The sequence below is a fragment of the Cherax quadricarinatus genome, chromosome 15 (genome assembly GCF_038502225.1).
Source record: "Cherax quadricarinatus isolate ZL_2023a chromosome 15, ASM3850222v1, whole genome shotgun sequence".
Lineage (NCBI taxonomy): Eukaryota > Metazoa > Arthropoda > Malacostraca > Decapoda > Parastacidae > Cherax > Cherax quadricarinatus.
The window spans coordinates 1043564-1054026 of record NC_091306.1 but is presented as its reverse complement, the minus strand read 5'-3'; the positions used below and the strand labels follow the sequence as shown (position 1 = coordinate 1054026).

General features: G+C 38.3%; 1 non-coding gene across 1 annotated transcript; it reads left to right on the top strand.

The window, feature by feature from the left end:
* The first annotated feature begins 441 nt into the window (after nt 1-441).
* Nucleotides 442-10112, top strand: LOC128692124 (uncharacterized). Its single transcript, XR_011392022.1, has 3 exons — nt 442-613; nt 7429-7605; nt 9654-10112. It is a non-coding gene; the product is annotated as an uncharacterized protein (transcript).
* The last annotated feature ends 351 nt before the right edge of the window (nt 10113-10463 follow it).

Genomic DNA, 10463 nt, shown 5'->3' with positions numbered 1-10463 from the left:
ATTATTATTATTATTATTATTATTATTATTATTATTATTATTATTATTATTATTATTATTATTATTATTATTATTATTATTATGAATAGTATTATTATTATTATGAGTAGTAGTAATAATAGTAGTAGCAGTAGCAGTAGCAGTAGTAATAGTAGTAATAGTAGTAGTAGTAATAATAGTAGTAGTAATAGTAGTAGCAGAAGCATTAGTGTTACTTATTATAAATATCTTACTGAATGTTCATTAATTATTGGATTAACTCTCATCTACACCCACATATCCCCAACCCGTAAATCAGCTACGCTGTCAACCGTTTAGGGGCCGCCTCCAAAAACCGATCACCACCCAATGGTAACACCACCCCCCTCCCCCCTTCCTCCCAGAGCCGCTACAGTATATTTACCCCCGAGCTGCCACTGTACCTTCACTCAGCAAGCGAAGATGACATCGTTCACAGTTGCTGTTGCAGTGCTTCTGCTGGTGTTCCATTCGGTGTTCGTCTCTACGCAGACGACCGCAAATTCATCGACAGGGACAACAGTCAACCAGATTTTCTGTTCTGGACAACAGAACAATACCCAAGACCCATCCCCCGTTACCTCGGAAAATTTAGGTAGAGTATTTGCGCTTCTTTTACTGGATTGAAAACGATATGACTAAATTAAGTCAAATAATGCACCATGGAAGTTAGGGGGAGATTTCCTTAATGCTGAAGAGGGGCTATTAATGTAAACAATTGGAGGTGTCTTCCTCTTTCTCGGATCAAACCTGATGGCATTCCATAACACAAGCTCTGTGTGTATCTTAAATGTTCCTCGCAGCCTCATGAACATAATAATGAAATCGAATGAGGAACTTACTGCAGAAATCTGTCCATTTTTCTGTTCATGAAATATTTGACATATATACTGGAAAAAGGGTGAATAATCGTAAAATTTTTGTTTATAACTCCTCCCATTTCATTGAGTTTATTCTTAAGTATTATAGATAAATATTATCAAATATCTTTATTCCAGAGAGTTATTTTTCATCTCTGTTGTCTCGTCTGCCTTAAAAGACGCTGTCAGTACAAAATATTCTAGATATATAAGAGGAAGTACTCTGATGAGTACAGACATTAGTGTGGCTTCACTTATCATGAAACATCTCATATTCTATTCTTTAATTTTCCAGATCTTAGATGCATTTAATTTATTGCATTCGTTCACGTAAGTTGCATTCAAAATGACTAGTCATCTGATATCATTATTTTCATTTTTTTTCTTTTACCTGTTGTCTCTGTTCTGTGTTTTGTATCTTATGGTAGATTTAATTTATCGTTTTATTCGTTTCTGCCCATCTGGAATATGTCACGGTTGAAACATCAAGTTATTTTTTCATGTCCATTAAAAGAGTTTGTTGATATGTTTGTAACTTTGCATGTCTTTTTTTTTTTTTTTTTGCCACAGCTCTTATGACTATTTTGATATTCTCCACAAAAGGTTTGATGCTGTACTAAATGCTTTTGTTTACTGTTACTCCCAGAGATCTGTTAGAAATGTGAATACTGTGCCCAGTTCCCTAAAATGTCTGTTAACCTTTCCGACTTCACGCTATGACTCTTGATCACATTTCCGAATAATAATAGCCTTGAGGAAGAGCTAAAGTCATTGGGTTATGCTTGCCTCTGGTAAATGGGAGGTAACAAGATTTGATTCGAGTAATGGCAAAATAACTATGTCCTTGGACGAAGAGCTCTTTACCTCTTGCAATGTCTCCTCTTTTGTCATAGTTTTGACCGTCCGATAAGCTGCTTTCGTACACCACAGAGATATTGACACTGATTTTGCAGTACGTAGCTTTAAAAAAACCTGGAAATATTTTATTTTTAGCATATGTTAGACGTTAGCTGGTACCATTTTGCTACATTAATGTTGAAAATGTATGGTTATATTTTGCATTATATAACTGGATTTTTCAGTCTTGAGGTAAGAAGCTCTTGATCCAAGAAATTACACTAGTCTACTCCTTGCATTGAATCTGAACACCTACCATTCTGCAGGCGCTATATGACCTCTCTGGGTTATATGATACAAATAAAACAGTTCTGAATAGCATCAAGCTTTAATAGCTGATGAACCATATGGAAGTAGTGAACCTGATTTTTTAAACCACTTAAACTGTGTAGGTTCAGATTTTGTTGGATTCTGTGTAATAACTGGAGAATATTTCTCATTGGCTTTAAAATTTTAGTGATGATGTGTTTCTTCAAAACAAGTTTTGCTTATATTAAATCCCTGCTAATTTTAAATACGTCAGTTTGATTAATCAAACTATTAATCTAAATCGCTAGTCAGTCTTAAAGAAAAAAAGATGATTTTAAAATATGTAGGTCCTAATTTGTCTTTTTTTTTATGGATGAAAAAGGTAAAACTTAATACTGATTTTAATGCGGTAATTTCTAAGTGCTGCATCAACCCTTCAAGGTTAATAACTCAATAATACAAGTTCTTAGCGATTTCATACTTAATGTGCTGATGTATTTTAGGATATTAGTGTCACTAAGATAACTAGATGAGGTCTCTTTAGTTTAGCTTCAGAGTTAATTTTTCTTAGCAGCAATTTACACAACTCTGAATGATTTACAGTTGTTTTACACTGTAGCATATATGCAAATTACCTAGGATAGCCGAAAAAAAATCAAAGTGGCTTAATTTGAGTCTTTGTAATTCTTAACGTTTAACAACATAATTGTAAGTTGGAGTAAACATTCATCCTCTTTGTTAATCATAAAAACCAAATAAACTTGAATAATCATGCACATAAACTGAGTAAATCAAATATATAAAGAAAGAATTGCATGAGCTTTAAAGAGAAAATATCAGTTTAAATACACGTTTCATGAATATTAACTATACAAGTTATCACACTCTTCCTTTTCTCTGGCTTCACTCAGTTTGAAGATATTTAGTTCCTAAACTGGCTTATACTGAGACTTTCCTTGACACAGTCAGGCAACTAGACCCATTCTTATTGCTGTGTAGTAGCTGCTTCAGCTGTTTGTAGTTACTACATAACTGTGTTCACTTTCCCTAGTCTCATACTGGCGTTGGTTCACAGCCAGACATTCAGGACACTGATTGTGAACAATTTTCTCAATATGGTTTGGCTTCAGCTGTCTCACCCTACCTTCAGTAAGTGAAGGCAGGGTCAGACAGCTGAAGCTTGCAAAATTGTTCTAAATCAGCGTCCAGAATATCTTGTGGGGTGAATGAAGACTTGGTCAAGGCAAACTCCATAAGCAGTTTCAAGAATAGGTATGATAGATCCTAAGACAAACACTAATAATGTCAGTGACTGTAGTTAAAGAGACATTGCCAGGAGCTGAGTCTTATTCATGCAAACACACTTCGGTACACACACACACAAGAGAGAGAGAGGAGAGGATGAACCAGCAAGGCTGGACTTAGTATTCACCTTGAGTAGTGCAGATATCGAGGACATCACATATGAAAGACCCCTTGGGGCCAGTGACCATGTGGTTTTAAGCTTCGAATACACAGCAGAGCTACAAGTGGAGGGAGAAGCAGGAAGGCCAGGACGAATGAAGCCAAACTACAAGAATTCAAATTCAAATTCAAATTCAAAGTTTATTCTCTATAAGGATTACAATGCTGAGTTTACAGAAATTTGGTTATTGTTTGGTTTACATGTAGTAAAATTGTGATTACAGAGTGTACCACTAGAACGCTTAGCATGGCTAGGCATTTCGGGCATACTTAGTTTTATTCTTAATTGTAAAATATTACAAATTATGAGGTAAGTTGGTATTATGGCAAAGTGACTAAGAAAGGGGACTACACAGGAATGAGGAACTTCCTGAACGGGGTTCAGTGGGACAGAGAACTGGCAGGGAAGCAAGTTAATGAGATGATGGAATATGTAGCAACAAAATGCAAGGAGGCTGAGGAGAGGTTTGTACCCAAGGGTAACAGGAATAATGAAAAAGCCAGGATGAGCCCATGGTTTACCCAAAGGTGCAGGGAGGCAAAAACCAAGTGAGCTAGGGAATGGAAGAAATATAGAAGGCAAAGGACCCAGGAGAATAAGGAGAGCAGTCGTAGAGCCAGAAACGAATATGCACAGATAAGAAGGGAGGCCCAAAGACAATATGAAAACGACATAGCAGCGAAAGCCAAATCTGACCCGAAACTGTTGTACAGCCACATCAGGAGGAAAACAACAGTCAAGGACCAGGTAATCAGGCTAAGGAAGGAAGGAGGAGAGACAACAAGAAATGACCGTGAAGTATGTGAGGAACTCAACAAGAGATTTAAAGAAGTGTTCACAGAGGAGACAGAAGGAGCTCCAGAAAGACGGAGAGGTGGGGCACACCACCATGTGCTGGACACAGTGCACACAACCGAGGAAGAAGTGAAGAGGCTTCTGAGTGAGCTAGATACCTCAAAGGCAATGGGGCCAGATAACATCTCCCCATGGGTATTGAGAGAGGGAGCAGAGGCGCTATGTGTACCCTTAACAACAATATTCAATACATCTATCGAAACAGGGAGATTGCCTGAGGCATGGAAGACAGCAAATGTAGTCCCAATCTTTAAAAAAGGAGACAGACATGAAGCATTAAACTACAGACCAGTGTCACTGACATGTATAGTATGCAAAATCATGGAGAAAATTATCAGGAGGAGAGTGGTGGAACACCTAGAAAGGAACGATCTCATCAACAGCAGCCAACATGGTTTCAGGGACGGGAAATCCTGTGTCACAAACCTACTGGAGTTCTATGACATGGTGACAGCAGTAAGACAAGAGAGAGAGGGGTGGGTGGATTGCATTTTCTTGGACTGCAAGAAGGCGTTTGACACAGTTCCACACAAGAGATTGGTGCAAAAACTGGAGGACCAAGCAGGGATAACAGGGAAGGCACTATAATGGATCAGGGAATACTTGTCAGGAAGACAGCAGCGAGTCATGGTACGTGGCGAGGTGTCAGAGTGGGCACCTGTGACCAGAGGGGTCCCACAGGGGTCAGTCCTAGGAACAGTGCTGTTTCTGGTATTTGTGAACGACATGACGGAAGGAATAGACTCTGAGGTGTCCCTGTTTGCAGATGACGTGAAGTTGATGAGAAGAATTCACTCGATCGAAGACCAGGCAGAACTACAAAGGGATCTGGACAGGCTGCAGACCTGGTCCAGCAATTGGCTCCTGGAGTTCAATCCCACCAAGTGCAAAGTCATGAAGATTGGGGAAGGGCAAAGAAGACCGCAGACGGAGTACAGTCTAGGGGGCCAGAGACTACAAACCTCACTCAAGGAAAAAGATCTTGGGGTGAGTATAACACCAGGCACATCTCCTGAAGCGCACATCAACCAAATAACTGCTGCAGCATATGGGCGCCTAGCTAACCTCAGAACAGCATTCCGACATCTTAATAAGAAATCATTCAGGACCCTATACACCGTGTACGTTAGGCCCATATTGGAGTATGCGGCACCAGTTTGGAACCCACACCTAGCCAAGCACGTAAAGAAACTAGAGAAAGTGCAAAGGTTTGCAACAAGACTAGTCCCAGAGCTAAGAGGTATGTCCTACGAGGAGAGGTTAAGGGAAATCAACCTGACGACACTGGAGGACAGGAGAGATAGGGGGGACATGATAACGACATACAAAATACTGAGAGGAATTGACAAGGTGGACAAAGACAGGATGTTCCAGAGATTGGACACAGTAACAAGGGGACACAGTTGGAAGCTGAAGACACAGATGAATCACAGGGATGTTAGGAAGTATTTCTTCAGCCACAGAGTAGTCAGTAAGCGGAATAGTTTGGGAAGCGATGTAGTGGAGGCAGGATCCATACATAGCTTTAAGCAGAGGTATGATAAAGCTCACGGCTCAGGGAGAGTGAACTAGTAGAGAGGGCGGGGCCAGGAGCTCGGACTCGACCCCCGCAACCTCAACTAGGTGAGTACAACTAGGTGAGTACACACACACACACACACACACACACACACACACACACACACACACACACACACACACACACACACACACACACACACACACACACACACACACACACACACACACACACACACACACACACAACGAGTCATGGTACGTGACGAGGTGTCAGAGTGGGCGCCTGTGACAAGCGGGGTTCCACAGGGGTCAGTCCTAGGACCTGTGCTGTTCTTGGTATATGTGAATGACATAACGGAAGGGATAGACTCAGAAGTGTCCTTGTTTGCGGACGATGTGAAGTTAATGAGAAGAATCAAATCGGATGAGGATCAGGCAGAACTACAAAGAGACCTGGACAGGCTACAAGCCTGGTCCAGCAACTGGCTCCTTGAATTTAATCCCGTCAAATGATAAGTCGTGAAGATTGGGGAAGGGCAAAGAAGACCGGAGACACAATATAGTTTAGATGGCCAAAGTCTGCAAACCTCACTCAAGGAAAAAGATCTGGGGGTGAGTATAACACCGAGAATATCTCCTGAGGCGCACATCAATCAGATAACTGCTGCAGCATACGGGCGCCTGGCAAACCTACGGATAGCGTTCCGATACCTCAGTAAGGAGTCGTTCAAGACTCTGTATACCATTTACGTCAGGCCCATACTGGAGTATGCAGCACCAGTTTGGAATCCACACCTAGTCAAGCACGTCAAGAAATTAGAGAAAGTGCAAAGGTTTGCAACAAGACTAGTGCCAGAGCTACGGGGATTGTCCTACGAAGAAAGGTTAAGGGAAATCGGCCTGACGACACTGGAGGCCAGGAGGGTCAGGGGAGACATGATAACGACATATAAAATACTGCGCGGAATAGACGAGGTGGACAAAGACGGGATGTTCCAGAGATGGGACACAGACACAAGAGGTCACAATTGGAAGTTGAAGACTCAGATGAATCAAAGGGATGTTAGGAAGTATTTCTTCAGTCATAGAGTAGTCAAGCCGTGGAATAGCCTAGAAAGTGAAGTAGTGGAGGCGGGAACCATACATAGTTTTAAGGCGAGGTATGATAAAGCTCATGGAGCATTATTATTATTATAATCAAGGGGGAAGCGCTAAACCCGGAGGATTATACAGCGCCTGGGGGGGATGTGGAAGGCATTCAGGCTTAATTCGGGGAACTGGAGCACAGATCCAATTCCCTAAATCAAGAGCCCCTCACCAACATCAAGGAACCTTCCTTGAGGGGAGCTCATGGAGCAGGGTGGGAGAGGACCTAGTAGCAATCAGTGAAGAGGCGGGGCCAGGAGCTATGAATCGACCCCTGCAACCACAAATAGGTGAGTACAAATAGGTGAGTACACACACACACACACACACACACACACACACACACACACACACACACACACACACACACACACACACACAGACTCGCTTATTTACCTCTTTCTTCCTAAATCTTAGTGGCGAGCGACGGACAGTGCCCTTACCCATACACGTCAGTGGGTACTGATTGCTTGATGCTAAGCAAAGTCACCAGGACGTGGAACAACTCACGCCGATACTGTCAGGGCATCAACGGAGACCTGGCGACCACCAGAAACGTTTACTATATGCAGAATTTCCTCATCGATGGGGGAGGTGAGAATACCAGCTTTCTTACTTTTAATAATGGGGGGATCCCTGTATTCCCAGTATTATATAGCGAAATATCCATATGCAGATACTAGACTTGTATTTTTGTGTGACAATGTTTCTATCGGCGGCAGACCATCTAGGCAGACAGGCAAGGCACAGGGCTCTTCCTCATCTCAGGACAATATAGATACCTATTAACACCATTAAGAACGGTTATTCATTATGCTTTTGCCATCACCAACGGTTTATTATGCTTTTGCCAAATATATTTATATATATATATATATATATATATATAATGCTGATGGATGTGTCTATAAGATTCCTTGTAAAATTTGCGATAAAGTTTATTACGGTCAAACTGGTAAAAATCTCGAACTAAGATTAAAACAACATAAATATAGCATTAGAACTGGATTTAAAATTTTTTTTTTTAATTTGTTAATTTTTCGGTTTTGCGAAATTTTTTAAAAAATCTTATAAACCCCCCTCCGAATTAAAATTTTTTATAATTTTGAATCAACAATATTAAAAGTCTTGAAAAAACATCCAATTTTCATGTGAAGAACAACTGAATTGAAAACCTTTTTTATAAAAAGTTTAAAATTTCCCAAAGGCCCATTACCTTTTTTAAAAATTTTTATTCATTTTAAACTCGGACCAAATTTAAAGAAAAAACATTGTAAAAAACGCGTTTGCTTTCTTGTCGAGGAATAATAGTGGACATAGGAACAGTTTTTTGGTTTTCTTAAAATTTTTAAAATTTGAAATTTATTTACATAATAAATTAAAACATCAGAAAAAAATGGTTATTTTTTAAACTCAACAGTAAAATTTATAAATGGGGTAAAATTTAATTTTCCAAAAAAATTTTTACATTTTTTGGGGATAAGAAAAAAATATCATCAACATATCTGAAACCCTTTGCTCATTAGGGGGGATTGTGTTAAAACCTTGTTTAAAATTCCTGTATGGTTACTAAGAAAAGGTGAAAGGTTTTTCCCCTTATACCAAACTTCAGTGTAAACTTATCATTAAATAAAATTTTGCATCAACATTTTTAAAAAGTATTTAATGATAAGTTTTAAATCAGAAAATTTTTTTAAAAAAAGAAAAACTCTTTTCCCGTTCTTTTTTTACATGGAAAAGGGAATTCAAATCCCAATCAAATAATTTAAAGATATTTTTTTTATTTAAAAAAAAGAATTCCCTTTCTTTAAATAATAACACCCTTCAAACACTTTATTGAAAAAACTCATTTTAATGTTTTAAAATTAATTTTAAATTTTAAATTTCAAAAAACCTGTTCTATGTCAATTTTGGTCAAACTGTCTTTTTATTAATTTTTAAATTTATTTAATCTAAATTATAATGAAATATCAAAATTTAGAAATAATGATTTAAAAAAACCCGAAAAATTTCTCTATTCTTTCAGAGTGGTTGTTTTGCATATATATATATATATATATATATATATATATATATATATATATATATATATATATATATATATATGTCGTGCCGAATAGGTAAAATTGGCCAATTAGCAAGAACTCATATAAAATTAAATCCTTTCTAAAATTTTCTCTTATACTTTTTAAGATATATTTACGAAACTATATATATTTTAGATAAGTTTACAATAATTTAATACTAAAAAAAAAACACAATGAAATATATTTTTTTCGTTAGGTTCAGAAGGATTTTTGTGAAACTATTCCATACACAAATTTTCCCTTGCCTTATTCGGCAAGAAGAGCGTTGCTATTTACATTATATAACATTTTACATTTAGTAATTGATGGTGAAAGTGTTTCTTCTTTTTCGGTTCACCTTGTGTGTGTGTCTACTCACCTATTTGTGGTTGCAGGGGTCGATTCACAGCTCTTGGTCCAGTGTGTGTGTGTGTGATATACGATGTACGATATAACATACATAGTGAACACTATGCTACAGCTTAAATATAAAAAATATTTATTTTTGAGAGGGAACGTAATTATTAAGCTTTCTAAATCCTTACAACGTACTGTATTCTTCTTTCATTTCCTCAGCGCAAGGTGAAGTCTGGATCGGCGGGAAGAAAATAAACCAAACTTTTCAATGGATCGACACAGAGACAGATATAAATACTACTAGTTTTGTGGCAACTTTACCTCATCTTCGTGGAGACAACAACTGTGTGTACGTGAACAAGGCCAACAATCCTCCTCTTGCAAATTTCGCGTGTTCTAAACTTAGCTTGTTTATGTGTCAGTTTACCTCCTAAGTCCTATGAGAACGATAGTTTTCTGGTGGAGACTAAGATCGTCGAAAAAGCTCCGTTGTCATCAGGAGCTATGCAGTGTTTCAAAAGTATCAACAGAGGAATGATGGGAAGTTTTCTCGGAGTAAGGTAGCGTGGTGACGCCAGTCAGTTCCTTTCAGATATGAGAGGCACCATTTGCTACTCAGGCATCCCGTCCCCTCTCCACCTCTTCACATTTGGGGTAGGGCAGAGAGGACCTTCTACCCCAAATGGGAAGAGGTGGTGAGGGGACAGGATACCTTCAAATCTGTGAATAGTTGGCTGGTGTCACCACACTACTCTGAAAAATTTTCCCTCATTCATTATATATATATATATATATATATATATATATATATATATATATATATAGTTTAAAAGATGGGGTGGTAGGGGAAGTGGAATATTCAAATGGCTTCAGGAAGAAATCCAAATATTCTTCCTTGAAGCCTTTTTATCCACTTCTCCGAGGCTATGGGTCCCACAATTTACACCAGAGGTGGACCCCATCCTATATATATATATATATATATATATATATATATATATATATATATATATATATATATATATATAT